The sequence below is a fragment of the Xiphias gladius genome, chromosome 16 (assembly GCF_016859285.1).
Source record: "Xiphias gladius isolate SHS-SW01 ecotype Sanya breed wild chromosome 16, ASM1685928v1, whole genome shotgun sequence".
In the NCBI taxonomy this organism is placed as follows: domain Eukaryota; kingdom Metazoa; phylum Chordata; class Actinopteri; order Istiophoriformes; family Xiphiidae; genus Xiphias; species Xiphias gladius.
Window position 1 is genome coordinate 2386977 of NC_053415.1, and position 17095 is coordinate 2404071.

Consider the following 17095-nt stretch of genomic DNA (forward strand, 5'->3'; position numbering starts at 1 on the left):
ACCAATGAATGATGGTTTTACTGCATAAAAAGGGGCTGATTGTTTCAAGGTTCTTTTTCACAATGGTTAAGACAAGAGAGCTGTCTGAGAGGATCTGAATATGCTGTTATCAAAAACACATAACATTTCCAAAGGCTACAAGGCAATTGCATAGGATCTAGAAATCCCTGTTTCAACGGTTCGTAATGTTATTGAAAAGTTTTGCAGTCATAAAACTGTTAAGACACTTCCAGGTTGTGGTGCTAAGAAGAAACTCAGTGAGAGAAGTCTGCAGATGTTGATGCAGATTGCTGGAAAAAACACCACACAAGCCATCTGAAGAGTTTCAGGCTGACCTGGAGTTTTCTGGAGTGGTTGTTTCAGCCTGTACCATACGCAGTAGAGTAAACCAAGTAGGACTCCATGGGCAAAGGCCAGGGAGGACACCACTATTCAAAGAAAGGCACAAAAAGGCAAGACCGATGTTTGCACAGACTTTCATAGATAAGCCACAGTTTTTCTGGGATAATGTTCTATGAACAGATGAAACAGAAGTAGAGCTCTGTGGGAATGCAGCGCTTCAGCTTGTTTATAGGCAACAAAATGAAGCCCATAAGGAAAAGAACACTCTACCTACAGTAAAACATCAAAGGAATGATGAAATCAGAAGATTACTGAGGCATTTTAGAGTGAAATGTGTTACCCAGTGTCAGAAAACTGGGTTTGATGGCAAGGTCTTTGGTCTTTCAGCGGGACAACGACCCAAAGCACACATTCAGCAGCACAAAAGAATGGTTGAAAAGGAAAAGATGGACTGTTTTAAACTGCCCAGCAATAAGGCCTGACCTTAAATCCCAATGAAAACCTTTGGAGAGAGCTGAAATCTGCTATTGCAAAAAGGACTCCTGCAAACTGAAAAGAGCTTGAACACATGGCAATAGAAGAGTGGCAGGAACTACCGGCAGACAGGTGCAAGAAGCTTCTAGATGGCTACAAGGAAAATTTAGAGGCTGTCATTGTTGCCAAAGGTTCTGCAACCAAATATTAGTGAAGGGTGCCAATAATTGTGTCTGGGGTACATTTTGTGTTTGTATTATTTCACGATTATGCAAACTTTTGTTTTTTGTTTTTATTGTCTTTTGTTAATTAACTTTGGATATTTTATTAAATATTCTGATTATACAAAATTGGTTAAATAGCATTTATTTCTGAATATATTCTAAATTATGTACTTGAAATTCACAAGAGCAATAATTTCAAACAGGACTATACTGTATATACATTTAAAAAAAAGGAACTTATATCAGGGAAAAATACTTACAAAACCAGTTGCACATCCCACTTCACACCTCTATTTCTGACCAGAGTATTAAATAGGTCCAAACAATCTAATTATAGTCTGTAAAAGCATTTATTTAGCCGAGAATACAATCTACTCATGATGCTCATAAAATTTTAAATTGCAGATTTAAACAAAATAAAAGAAAAGGCCTTCACATTTCTTCAGGACCCTCCCAAGTTGGAGCCCAACCACAATGGCCATGCTGTGTTCCGGAGGGAAAAAAATATATATATTTTCAATCAATTCCTTTTCAGTATATTCCAAATAATAAACACCTGAAAACCTTTAGACATTATTACCAATAATCATACATTTGTCTTTGGCGGCAAATACTCAACTTTTCTTTGTGTTCCAGCACCATTACAATGAGTAGACTCCTGCTCTCTCTGAAACTGCCAGTTATATTGACTTAACTCCACAAGATAACCATAGTGACAAAAAGTTTGCACGGTTATGGAATCAAACACTTGAGAGGAATTCATACACTTATCAGAATAAGTGAAAGAAACCGGTGGGAGAAAACAAAGGTGTGAGAAGCACAGTCTGTGCAAGAGAGGTATGACAACAGACATAAAGGATCTGAGAAGAGATGAAGAAAGAGGCAGAAAGGAAGGAGATGGGGGAATGAACAAGGCGGGGTGGGGTAGGGTGGGGCTTCATTTTTGAAACAATGAAAAATTTATAGCACCTTCACCGGCTGCCAGCCTGAATCAAAGGATGTTATGCATCGCCTTGCAGAAATAAAATCAATTTATCTCTGATTTCATGAGGGGGGTTAAAAATATCCCCATCAGTTATTTATTTCTGTGTCATCCCTTGACACCCCGAAGAGTGACGTGACAGCCAAACTGCAGGAAGCCATACTTTTTCTCCACCCCTTCAAGGATGCAAATTCACACAGACGCCCGTTAAAAGGGCTTAAACATGACATTGGCATGAATGCACTGCAGATTATCAATGTGCATATCACAACTAATACACAGAGTTGCCTCTCAGAGCACAAACTCTGCACCTGCCCTGTAGAGGAATAACTTTACAGTCTATAGATACATGCAAAGAATGCATATATGAGATTTTTAAGATCATGTCATAATTTGGGCTACTAAAACCCCATTCACTGATGATATCAGTGTTTTAGTAAACATTGTATACTGGTTTGACATCAGATCCATATCTAATATCAAGGAGGTTCCTTTCTAAACACAGAAAACCTCTGCTGAGATTGAATTATATTTTTAATTAGTTAGTTAGTGGTTTGAACAAGTTTAGACCAATTTTTTTACAAGACAAACAAATTTACAATTAATTGCCAGGTAGTGGAATAAAACACTTAATCTAAATCAACTCGACTGCACCATCAGTTCAATTTTTCAAAGGTTATATTATAAAAAAAGGGGAAAGGAAAAAGAAAAATGTCTTTATTGTGTCTTCAAAGGATTTTATGGTTTCACCAGTGTCTGTTTGTCTGTTGGTTTGTTTGTTTGTTTATTTGTCAGCAGGATTATGCAAAAAGTACTGAACCCATTTGCACGGAATGTGGAGGGATGGGGAATGGGCTGGGGAAGATGCAATTAAATTTTGGGGCAGATCCGGATAATTTACTATGAATTTTAATTTTTTTCTCTGAAATCTGGTTTATGGTGTTTTACTTTGGCTTTGGTGGAGGTCTGTGCTCTACTGAGGGCATTTTTTAGTATTCTTTATAGTTCAGTCCATTTCCATATGATTCAGTTCAGTTTATAACAAAACAAAAATACTCCACTTTGGGATTTCCCAGTTATCCAACAAAAGCTTGAGTCAAGAAGGTAAAAAAACAGTAACAAAACAAATGATCACCAGGCTTTCTCATGGTTATGCAGTGAATGATTATCAAGCATTCGTCTCCAGAGACATTTAGCTGTCAGCTCCTCGACATATTCCTGGAAATGATGAGACAAGATGATTTCCCAGGTTCACATGGACACACCAGCGAATCCGGGACGAAACGTGGACTTAACATGATACAAATGCCTGGGTAGGTTGATGAAGTGGATTTCTGACTTCTGGCTCTTTACAGCATCAGATGCCATACTGATTTGTGCGACTCCTCATAAAGGGACGTAACTGTGGTCGGATTTCACAAAAGGAGGTAAATCAGAGCCATATCACTGGTTGACAGGACTGGTGGGAGTGTGGAGGTGATTGAAAAAAAAAAAGCATCATATTATATTATTTATTATGTATAACAGCATAAAACATAGATAACACAGTATATTGACATTATAAACTAGGTGGTTACATGTCATGCGATAGAACAATTCAGTAAACAAGGATGAACCAAATAGGAACATTAACAAGAGAAAAAATTCATGTATAAAGGAAGAGTTTGACATTTTGGGAAATACACTTATTTGCTTCTTGCCACGAGTTTAGCTGGACTTGCACTTCTGTGTTAAGGGGCTATGCTGTAACTATGGCGGTTACATGGGTTATGCCTTAGGCTACACTGTGTGCCTTTTCAGACATGTAACTACACATCATGGCTACAGTGTTGATGGAGATACCACGTGAGGACAGCAAGAACTGTGATTGGCTGCTTGTGTTTCCGTGAACATATTTTTGTATCAGTGGAGTTTGTTGCGAATGAAGAAAACTTTAAGGAAGTTAAAGAAAGACTCTCTAATTAATAGTAAAAGTAAGTGGTTAAGGAGTCCCCTTAACCAGCGGCAGCTGGTTAGCTTAGCTTAGCATAAAAAGTGGAAAGAGGGTGAAATAGCAATCCAAGCTCTATCCAGAGGTAACAAAATTGACCAACCAGCACCTCTAAAGCTCATTAATTAACATGTTATATCTGATTTGTTCAAAATGTAAAAAAAATGAACCATACAAATGGTGAGTTGTGGTGTTATAGGGGGTTATGTGCTGGACTATTTCTTGGTCAGGCACAGTAACTTACTGGAATCTTGTAACCACCCATGATTAAGCATGTTTTCCAAAATATTACTCTTACTGAAAAGGACAAACTAAATATAAATCAGGTGCCAAGTATATCAGTACATAAGATAGAACATTTTTAAAAAAATGTTACTAAAATCTTGGCCTTTATAAAATGCTCTTAAGTACTAAAATGTTTCCAATATACTGAAAAAAGTTAGTCATTAGTGAAGGAAAAAAACAAAATCACCAGGCCAGTATTGACAAAAAAAAACTATCATTCTAGAAAAAAATTAACAGAGCCCATAGAAATCACAATCAAAGATCAAAGATAATGAAAAAAGGGCAAAAAGAATACATCTCACCTCCAATCCATCAAGCTGACAAAATGACTATACGTTGCATAAATGCCCCCTGCAACTTTTGTTTTCATATTTTTGAGAATGGTAATCTTGAGTTTTGTGATTATTATTATTATTAGTGTGGTTGTTGTTGTTATTGTTATTATTATATTTATTTTCTTTGCAATTAGATTTTTCAACAGTGTTAAGTAAGAAAGTGAGTACAAGTTTGGAGGATTTTTTGATTGATTCATAATAATTTGAAACTGTATAAATCCATTCTTCATTTGTAATTGACTCCAGATTTTCCCTGTCATTTAGAAAGTGTCAAGGGACAATTGAAATTGAAATGAGAGTTTTAATGGCCCAGAATGGTCTTAATGCTGTTTTTCCACCATGTCAAAGATAATTTTATAGAATAAAACTTGATATTTTTTCATTTATTGGTCAATTTTAAAGACACCAAGCATTGAGAACCATGCTACTGCAGATTATAGTATATTGATAGTATACTGATTAATATACTGATTGTAGTAAATTGTCTTCTGTATGATGTACAGGCCAGCTTTTCTATACACCTATGGCTGAAAAGACACACATTCTATTGTTCCATGAGGTCTCCTGTTCCATCCGTGTTTAGCAATTGCAAAGTAATGGGCTTGCTCTTCCACCACTAGCTGTATGATATCCTCCACATGTTAGTTCATTAGAAAAAAGTGAGACTCTCCATGGAGGGCATCAGATAACCAAGGTGATACTTCATCTGTTAAAGAGACACACAGGGACTTTGGAGTGTGGCTGAGGTAAGCACACATAATCATGCATACACACACTGCTGAGCTCAGCACGGGCATGTATTAATTTGAGAATACAGCAAATGGGAAGTTAGAAGAGACCACTATTTGAGCACAGTACACTTTGGCTGACTGTGAAACTCCACCGACAAAGAAGGAATTACATAACTGATACCAAATACAGAATTTAAATGCCTGCAAAATACATTATCCGTGAGCTGAATTACTACAAATTAAAAAATAAATCCAAATAATTAACCAAAGGTAAATTAACTGATAAAGAAAAAATAATCATAGGAAGAATCAATTAATAATTCAATTCAAATCAGTTTCGAGCAATAATCACTCAACATGCAAAATATGAGCAAGTCATTATTATCAATTAGCAATCAATGACAAATTAGCAATCAATCTTGAGCAAGCTAAATATGTCAAAGCATTCAACTGTAAGCAGATTAAAAATATCAAAGCCCAAAATCAATGGATATTATATATCAATCTATAGTATTCAAAATGTGGTTCAAAATAATAAAAATGCTAAACAATTAACTCAAAAATAATGCTATCAATCATTTAAAAATGTAATCAAAGAAATAATAACAAAGTCAATCAGTGCTTTATATCAATTTGGAACACTGTCTCAGGTCAATCAGTATTTAATAAGAAAATATCATATTAGGTATCTATTAGCAAAATCACCAATTTCGTAGTTCCAAACATCACCAAGCAAACAGAACACTCATCAAGCAAAGAAGGAATCAAAATGAGTATTTTCATCAACGGATTTAGACATATCAAATGCGAGTAATAATCAAAGTATGAAAGTGTAATGTTATATGTATTCATTCTTGCACTTTCTATAGGCCATTAAGTAAATGTCCCCTATTCTTGTTATTTTAGATGTTTACATTATCATTGGTTGTTAAAAGTCCCATGATCCCGGTCAAATGATCAGTTCAGCCAGCTCTCAAGAGATTGGAGAGGTTTCCAAAGATCAGCAATTAGGATCCTCTTAAGCTCAGGGAGCATAATGACCTGCTACGGGAGCGAGTATCATCGCCGTATGAGGGCATCCTGACTGGGCTGACCTACCTAGAGCCTGCCAGAGGCCTGAACCCCATATTGGAGAGATGCTTTTTGGCCTCCAAGAAAAATGGATCTCTTAAGGTGGTAATCAAAAGCTACAGTACAAGGTGCATTTCCAACCATTCAAAAAGGTGCATTTCCAACCATTTGTAGGTGTTCTTCAGCAGAGAGGCCTACAACCGCAAAGACATAGGTTTCTTTCTGTCTTCTTCAGCTGCTACAACAATGAAGGCAGATAATGCAGTGAAGGAGATGAGTGGCTCCAGAAACTTCCTCTCCTCGCACAAGAGGAGACTTCTTCTACATCTGACTCCGACACTACAGGGACTCCCAGTGCTCAGCCGGATGTCAGTAGGCAATGTCCTATTCACAAAAGGTCTCACCCGCTTAAACGCTGTAGAGATTTTAACAGCGACAAGCACATAGCAGCTCTTCACCCTGGACAAGCTCCATGGTGTAGCCAGACTCCTGAGTCAGAGAATGGGGGGGGATTATCTCCAACTGTGAAACCCAAGTGTATGGAAGTATGTGGAGAAAACAACAGCCCACACTCCTGTACTAAACCATACCTCATCACAGTGCATCCTAATTGACCACCGGAGAGGTTGGGGAGAGTCTGGTCTTGATTACCAGAGCAATCGGTCACTTGCCAGACCTGAGTTCTTCGACCTCTTTGGCCTTAAACGCACAGATGCTCTCTACACACTCTGGATGTGTGCTGGTCTCACTGAAATGTCTGGAAGGAGAGTCATGAGCTTTGTCACGCAACCTTTGAATGAACACCAAACACCTATCCCTGAAGACAGGCTAGAGATCTTCCTCTCCAGAAGTGGTGAAGCATCACACTCACCTCAACTCCATTGCTAAGCGCATTTCTCCACCTGACCCAGAGGCTCAGATCCTGCTTTTTCTTTGACGTGATGTCTTACATATAATGTGCCATATGCGCAAGACTTGAATCTCGGCTGAGTCTTCATTGGTGAAGTCAGTCTAGGCACAGCTCACAAACCCAAAGATGCAAGTGTGTTCCACACTCACATTCTCGAGAATGGTCGTCACTCTCCGTTCGTGCCCTTGCCTGAACCATCTCACTCTGAAACAGGGGCCCGGTGTAAATTGTGAAGGGTCTCACAGTGAGCACAATTTGCAAAGCTCACAGCTCACTTGTGTTCCAGCTCCATGCACTGAAGATGATTCCTTGGGAAGTAAGATCTTCTAACACGCAGAGGATAACAACGAGATTGCCTCCTCTATCGGGGACAAGCAGTTAATCAAGCTAATGGATAAGAAGATGTTCATTGATGAAGGAAACCATTGGATAGCCTTACTCCTCTATCACCAACATGTCTGCCTAACAACAGACAGCAAGCTCTGAGTTGCTTTAACTCTCTTTGTCATACTCTTCAAAGAAAGGCTGAAATGAAGCAACGCTTTGTCACCTTCATGCAACGGATTTTCGATCAAGATCATGCAGAGCTGAGGAGTGCTGGTACATCCCCACATTTAGAGTGTATCGCCCCCACAAGCCAGGTCAAATCCAAGTAGTGTTTGATTCCAGGACCAAACATCTCGGACTGTTTATCAGTGATGTGCTGCTGACCTGCCCAGACCTGAATAATGGTTTGCTGGGAGTTCTGATGCGTTTTTCAACATGAACAGATTGCTGTTACTGCAGACACCAAGCAGATTTTCATAGCTTCATTGTGGGGGAAGACCACAGAAACCTCCTCCAATTCTTATGGTTCAAAGAAGATTACCCTTTAAAAGAAGTTGTTGAACATTGCGTTGCCTATCTTTCTAGAGCTATGGTAGCAGCTCTGTGGCCCTTTGTGTTAGTTAAAAATTAATGGATGGATGCTATTCTTAGACCCAAATCCTGCAAAAAACCCAATGGTGGAGGCAGAGAATGTTGTTTATTATCTACAGTATACAGTGGCCATTCTAGGACATCAATGAAAAGTTGAGACCAAAAGGAAATAGCTTCTGACATCCTGATATTCTGACTGATTTCTTTTCATTTTCCCTTCATTTAGTCAGTGTGACATCATTTTCATGTTAGCCATTTTCTATTTGGGAGATGGGGTCGACACGAAAGTTGTAGTAGCAGTTTCTGGGAGCACTTAATATTTTTAATGACATATGAAAATATGGAGATTTATTATTGGCTTTTTTTTAAAGTAAACTAAAAACAACCTGTATGGCTGTTGGTATTTTTTTGGCCATTCTTTGACTCTGTAACAGGACCGTAACGTCTCAATTCTCAATAGTGCCTTCAAATCTCTGATTTGCTGGGTTGTTTCTTTAATCCAAGCACCAGAAACAATTTACTTTACTTTATGCAATTTATTGGGCATCTTGTTTGTAATGATCATACCAAAATGCCAAAAAATTAATAACTTAGATTATTTATTCCTCACAATATCAAACTAATTTATTTTTCTTTATTTGAGTAAAACTTGAAACCTCAAGACTGTCAAAGACTCTCAGTGACAAAGACTCTTAGTTGTGAGAAATAGCGATGAAACACATTGTGGATAATGTATGGACTGGAATATGTCTGGAATAGTATGGTGATTTTTTTCCACACAGTCTCTAAAGAAAGCATTTGTATGAAAGGTGTACTTATAGAACGGCTGCAAATGGAAGCTACATTATATATCCCAGATTTCAATGGTAAAATTGTCAGGGGTCTAAGATAGCCCCATTCCTAACCTCAGCACTTTGGATGTGACACATGATTCAGTCACATCCATAGTGTCCCCTACTTTTTCCCCTAGGTTAGCATAGAGAACACTATGTGAAAGAATCAAAGATTAACGTGTGGAGTGCTGAGGTCTAAAATGGCGCTTGGTTCTACATTAGCTGGTTATTTTCAGCTGTGCTATACCTGTTCTCTTAGCTCAGACTCACTAAAGATTATGATTCTGACACTTCTTCAAAACAAATGGACTAACCCATTGTCACCTAGGCTTAGTGTTTGCTTGGTTTAAGTAAGAAAAAAAGTGTTGGTTTAACATACAGTTTTGATGAGATGCAGCGTTACTCAGCAGACTGTCAGAGGTGGCATTTTCTCACCTCGGCCACCATGCTAATGCACAAGCTGCAGAAGCTTTGTTGGGTGCAGGCTCAGGTATGGAACCAGTGACACTTTCGCACAGTCTTTGACCGAGTGTAATTTTAAGGCTTAGTGTCTAGAGCCATGACTTCTTCATCCAAGAGAGCTTTTGGCAATTGGATATAAGAGGCACTGAGACTCTAAGAGTCACAGCAGATAGGCTTAACACTCAATTATTTATTGAAAAGAGATTTAAATAAGAGATGTTTTAATCATTGAGAGACAGCTAAAACTTCTTGGTGTCAGAGCTTCTCGAGTCTGGTGCATTATAAACAATAATACTGATAGCATCATATTAATGTAATCTCAAACTATATGCCAAACGAAGTCTTGCAGTTAGGGTTGCATGCAGCACCTATATTTGTATGCAGCAATAACATTTAATAGAGTGCTACAGTATGTATAAGATAAATCAGTTGAAGTAATACAGTATGTTATGCTTGCTGGTGTGTATTTAATGTCTCTTTTTAGATGAAGCTATACACCAAAATTCTTTAACCCTCAGAAACTCCATGTTTAATTGATGAGTTTGGTTAGGAGTGGCTCCAAAATTCAATGAAATCAATATACAAAGAAAAATGGCCAACTTTTTTTCCTCGGGTTTCAAAGGCTTCTGCTTTGAAAGATGAACCTGTTGTGCTGGGATTTTGGCAGAGCATGACGATTATTAAATTCATTTAATCTATTAAAGCTGTTCTGCATTACCTAAATGAATTTTTTAATGGGGAGCAGGTTGGCGAGGTAAAGACACATCAGGGAACATGTAAAGCACTAAAGCAAACGGACATAAACAGAACCAGACAAGGGTATCTGACTGGTTACTTCCCTGAAGGGGCCCCTGCATTATGTGGTTTTAATATCCTAAACCTCAGCACTATGGCAGTGCTGCGTCTTATGAGACAGCCTATTCAATAAAGCTAGACAAGGCCTTGACTAAAAATGATGCCAGGTACCCTACTATGAGAATAAAAAGGGGTTATTAGGATATGAATAAGGAATAGTAAAGCTGACACAGTGATTGTGATTTGTTATTCAAATTGGTTCCATATTTTCATTTTGTCCTTGAAAAACTATTTCCTTTACAGACTCAATTAGTGAAGATATTATGTGATGGGTTTGTGCAATATCGCTGTATCTTGGAGGATACAAGTTAAAAGATCTTGTTAATTTATGTAATTCATATAATTAATAAAATTAATAAAAATAATATAATGGTCGCTGTTCTTTTGGCACAAACTGCTGAAAGGTTTCTCTCTCTTTATTTATGTTTTTTTTCTTTATCTCTCTACCAACTCTCTTTTTTGTTCTTTCTTTTCTGCAAAGCTCTTTGTAACTCCTGTTTTACTTGTCTTTGCTCAAGATGAGTAGACTGATGTGAGTTTGACATATAAAAATTCTTAGGTAGTGCTGATGATTTTAATGATTGCTGACTGGATTGGGTAATGATGGCTGAATATATTCCTGTTTTTTTATGTTGTCACTTGAGGTACAATGTATTTTGTATGTTACAAATATACTAGAAAAACAGGTAAAAGCTGTGTATTCATATATTTTACTTAAATCCTAAAAGCACAGGGCTGTTAACAGGAAAAAATTTAAAACAGTATCAAAAGTCAAGTACTTTTAAAACTGAATGACCCCTGAGTATATATGTATATATATATATATATATATATATATATATATAAAGCTGAAAGTCACATCTTGATGGCTTCATTTCAAATCCATTGTGGTGGTGTAGAGAGGCAAAATTACGAAAATCGTGTCTCTGTCCAAATACTCACATGCCTGTGTGTATGTATACACACACACACACACACACACACACACACACACACACACACAGACTTGGTGGAAATGAGAATATATTTCCAAATAAATGCTAATTAACCAATTTTGTATAATCAAAATATATTAATAAAATGTCCAAAGTTACTAAACAGAATAAAATAAAATAATAAATAAAATTGATCTAAATGTTCCTTGTAGCCATCTATTAGCTTCTTGCACCTGTCTGCTGGTAGGTCCTGCCACTCTTCCATTGCTATGTGATTTTGCAGGTGCCCTTTTTGCAATGGCAGATTTCAGTTCTCTCTAAAGGTTTTCAATGGGATTTAGGTCAGGACTCATTACTGACACTAAAAAATTCCATCATTTCCCTTTCCAGCCATTCTTTTGTGCTACCAGATGTGTGCTTTGGGTCATTGTTCCTGCTGATTGGCCAAAGACCTTTGCCTCAAACTCAGTTTTCTGACCCTGGGTAACACATTTTGCTCTAAAATGCCTTGGCAATCTTCTGATTTCATCATTCGTTTGATACATTCTATGCCTCCAGTACCAGAGGCAGCGAAGCAGCTCCACAGGATGATAGAACCTCCACCATGTTTTACTGTAGGTAGGATGTACTTTTCCTTATGGGCTTCATTTTGTTGCCTATTAACAAGCTGAAGCGCTGCATTCCCAAAGAGCTCTACTTCTGTTTCATCTGTCCATAGAACACTATCACAGAAAGACTGTGGCTTATCTATCAAAGTTTTTGCAAACATCAGTCTTTGCCTTTTTGTGTCTTTCTTTCAATAGTGGTGTCCTCCTTGGCCTTTGCCGATGGACCCTTACTTGGTTTAGTGTTCTGCGTATGGTACAGGTTGAAACCATTACTCCAGATTGCTCCAGGTCGGCCTGAAGCTCTTTGCATGGTGTTTTTTTCCACAATCTGCATCAACCTTTGCAGACATCTCTCACTGATTTTCTTCTTAGCACCACAACCTGGAAGCATCTTAAGAGTTTTATGACTGCAAAACTTCTTAATGACATTACAGAATGTTGAAACACGGATTTCAAAATCCTATGCAATTGCCTTGTAGCCTTTGGAAGTGTTATTTTTTTTTGATAATAGCTTTTTTCATGCTCTCAGACAGCTCTCTTGTCTTCACCATTGTGAAAAATAAACTGGAAACAATCAGCCCCTTTTTATGCAGTAAAACCATCATTCATTGGTCGATTAGGGTCATGTGAACATTGAAAGTTAAGCAAAGGTGAGTCTTTTTTGTTTTTTATTTTGTTTGAGGAACTAATTAAAATTCATCAAAAGAGTATTGATTATTGTGTCAAGCGTACATATTATGTTTGTATTTTTTTTCACTATATGAAAGCAATTTTTTTTAACCTTGGACATTTATTAAATATTCTAATTCTACAAAATTGGTTAATTTGCATTTAATTCTGAAGATATTCTAAATTCTGTACTTAAAATTTAGGGGTGCTAATTATTTCAACCAGGACTGAATATACATATATGTGTTTGTGTATGTGTGTGTACACAAAGTACCATTAGGGAACTATTTGATCAGTCCCAAATTCATTCTGCAGCATGACGAGCCCAAACATACAGCCAGAGGAACTATCTTCAGTGACTTAATAACATGATCTGGATGACTTTGTATGATGTTATTTGATATATATAAACTATTCATGGCATTTAACTCTAACGCCCAGACAAGGCCCCAGTTCAGCTATATTAGGAGGCCAATTGTATTTTAGAGGACAGTTGGTATTGATTACCTCAACAGTATTGTGATATATTTGTTCATGAATTAAATCTTCTCTGTGTGTGCCTTTGTGTATGTATTGTGTTAGTTTAACTTCCTTCCCCCACTGAAACACTGACTCTCACCTCCCCATTCAACTCAAGAACAGATGCTTTTTCTCCTGCCATCATTGCTGATTTGTCCAACACATCATACAACCATGACTGCAGGAAGTTTGAGTGAATAATGGGGTTGGGTGAGAAATTTGGCAGGCAGGAAACGACTCACAGATTTAATATGTGTGATGGGGCATGCTTTCATTTTTTGTTTAGTGCATGCATGTATAATACCAGCACCTCTGTCTTCCAAATAGGTGTCAGCACTAGTTATCTTCATTCTTCTGTGTAGGACAGCTTCTTGGCTTTGCATTCCGTTAAATGTCCTCTTTAAATAAATTTCCACGTCTGTCCCTACTGTCTCTGCTACTCCTTTGGCAGTGTTTATTTCTAATACATAATCGATCTTTGATGCTTTTTGAAGTCAGCAGGAAGTATTTGCATCAGTTACATCACCATTTTTTTCCTGGCAGCACATTACACAGATTCATTTAAGCAATTCATTTAAGCAATTCATTCAGCCCTGCTGGGTCCCTGCAATGTTAAATGTGACCATGATATGCGAGCATTCCATGTTTGGCTATTTCTGTTTTTAATTCATGCAGTCTGAAATAGCTGACCAGTAACATATGACATTGTGGTAGGGGCACAAATGCAATCAAAGGCAATGCAGGCTTTGATCCATAGCTGTCAGGTTGCATTAACATGCTGTCCAACACTTTCTGGTTTGCAGGAGACAGATGTGTTTACACTTGGCAACAGCCAAGTGTCGTCATGTCTCACTTCAATCATCTAAATAGTACCTACTGACATTGAAGAGCACAGGCCCAACATGAGAGACATGGCAGCTACATTACCAACATACATATTTATTAAATTTCTTTATTTTATTTGACCTTTATTTATGTACATCAAGTCTCATATAGATAAGATGAGATGTGGCCAAAATAGTCTGGTCCTTCCAAAATAGACATGATCAAATAAGGCATCATGTAGACCTGGAGCCTATTGCACCAGCTGTTCACAAGTTAAAAATTGGCTTACTTAAAACATAAAAACATAAATAAATGCTTCTCTGGGCTGCAACTAAGCAAACATACTGTACATATGATTTTTTTTTTTCAGACACGTTCTTTAATAATTGTATGGAGTGAGGTTATAACATACATGTCTGCTAGGGAGCTTTGTCACTTTTAGCAAATCACATTGTAAAGAAAATGTATGGGAAATAAGGAAATGGTGAATTGTTTACACTGTCACCCTACTTACACTGTAAAAAAAACGCTACATCTCTGAAACCAACATGAAAAATTTGGTTTTATCAACTAAATGGAAAGGATGAAGACAAGATGGTCAATGATATTAAATGCCTTGCAGTTACCTGTGCTCTGCTAGAGGATCACTCGAAGATCTAGCACTTCTCAGTCCTATGCTGAAGTACTAAAAGAGAAGGAGAAAAACTTCAATCAACAGTCAGGGATCAACAGTCAACTTGCTTGACATTGCGGTCTGCTTTTTGGGAGGTGTGTGCATTGTCTCTTCTGCAAGCCTCTCGACATAAGATTAAACATAACATCCTTATGTGTAGTTTCCCAATACATTCACATGTATAGACAGGTGACAAATTAAAGGAAAAACCAACATAAATTGTCTTCATAAGGTGTGAAGCCACCACCAGCCACCAGAACTGTTCCCTGGTATTGATTCTACAAGTCTCTAGAACTCCACTGGAGGGATGGAACACCATTCTTCCAAAATATATTCCCTCATTTGGTGTTTTGATGATGGTGATGGAGAGTGCTCTTGAACACATTGGTCTGAAATCTCCCATCGCTGTTCAACTAGGTTTAGATCTGGTGACTGCAAAGGCCATAGCATATGAATCACATCATTTTCATACACATGAAACCATCCAGTGACCCCTCGTGCTCTGTCGACAGGGGCATTGTCATCCTGTTTCTCCCTAAATTTTTCAGGTTTTTCCAGCTTAAATGTTTACTACATCAGTATTTCTCCAGAAATGCATATGTATATACTGATACTGTAGCTTAAAGTCAGTTGATATCTCTTGCATAGGTTGAGGATGCAGATCTGTCCTAACAACATATACACATAACGATTGTCTTTACTGGCTATGACTATCAGTAATAAGACAACTGTTTTAATGGTGCAACACAATTTAGTAAGTCACTAGTTTTTAATCTAGTTTGTAATTACGGAGAACACTTGTAGGAATTTACACACTGGTAGATGGTTCAACCCAATCCATTTGAACCAGCTAATTGACTTGTTACCTTAGTAAGGGGGATACAAATGCAGACTCACAGGAAGGGAGGCAGGTGCAGACTTTATTAGAAGATGAAGTGATTACAAAAAAGACAGGCAGGAAAGCAGGTTCAAGCATCATGAACAAAGATGGTTAACAGGAATCAGACAGAGACTCAGGAACAGATAACTGGCAGGATGCCTACAAGTCCACTAAAAACATGAAGAACTTGACTTTCTGGTAAAGATTTGGTGGAAATGGCTAGTTTAAGTACTGGCTGATGAAACTGATTAGTAATTGAGAATAGGACAAAGGTGAGCAGGTGGATTGGGGAATCAGGTTACTGGAGAAAGGAGAAAATTCTGAAGACATTTGATGGTCGGATGGAGAGTGGTAGGAGAGAGGCAGAATTGCCAAAATGCATAAGGCTGAGACAGGAACTGTGATAGACTTGCTGTGATTTGAAGATTGAGGGAGTCCCCCAGTTGCTTCTGGTTGGCCCCATTGAAATAGTAGTGTCTGTCCTGGTCTTCAGTTGTGGTAGGACTTATCCACTCTTTGTACTTGTCCTAGAGAGCCCCTAAAATGCTGTTTTGCCTCGCTCTCTATCTTCCACTTCAGGGCAGCTTTGGCTCACGAGGTAGAGCGGGTCGTCCGTTCGATCCCTGGCTCCTCCAGTCCGCACGGTGTGTAAGTGTGTGTGTATGGAGAAAGCACACTATGTATAGAAAAGAGCAATGTATGAATGTGTGTGTGAATACGTAAATGTGGCATACAGTGTAAAGCACTTTGAGTGGTTGATAAGACTAGAAAAGCGCTATATAAATTCAGTCCATTTACCATTGACAAGACATTCTGCTCTGTGTAGGAGGGTCCTCATCACTATAATCTTTAATGTTTTAAGTACTGGTAAGTAGTTAAAATTGAGATACTAGTCTGTGTGAGTGGGTTCCTTGTATACTGCAGTTGTTGTAATGTTTTTTTAGATATTGATTTTAAGTAGTAATATTATTTAGATATATTATTCAATCAGCGATCATGTGGCAGCACTGTAATGCATAGAATCATGCAGATAAAAGTCAGGAGCTTCAGTTTAAGTTCACATCAAACATCAGAATGGGGAAAAAAATTTGATCTCAATGACTTTGACTGTGGCATGATTGTTGGTGCCAGACAGGCTGGTTTGAGTATTTTTGAAACTGCTGATCTCCTGGGATTTTCACAAACAACATTCTCTAGAGTTTACTCAGAATGGTGCGAAAGACAAAAAACATCCAGTAATCAGCAGTTCTGTGGACAGAAACACCTTGTTGATAAGAGAGGTCAGAGGAGAATGGTCAGCCTGGTTGGAGCCTACAGAAAGGCTATGGTAACTCAGATAACCACTCCTTACAACTGTGGTGAGGACAAAAGCAACTCGGAATGCACAACATGTCCAACCTTGAGGCAGGTGGGCTACAACAGCAGAAGACCAAGATGTGTTCCACTCCTGTCAGCCAAAAACAGAAATCTGAGGTTGCAGTGGGCATAGGCTCACCAAAACTGGACAGCTGAAGACTGTAAAAATGTAGCCTCGTCTGATGAATCTGGATTTCTGCTGAGATACACAGATGGTA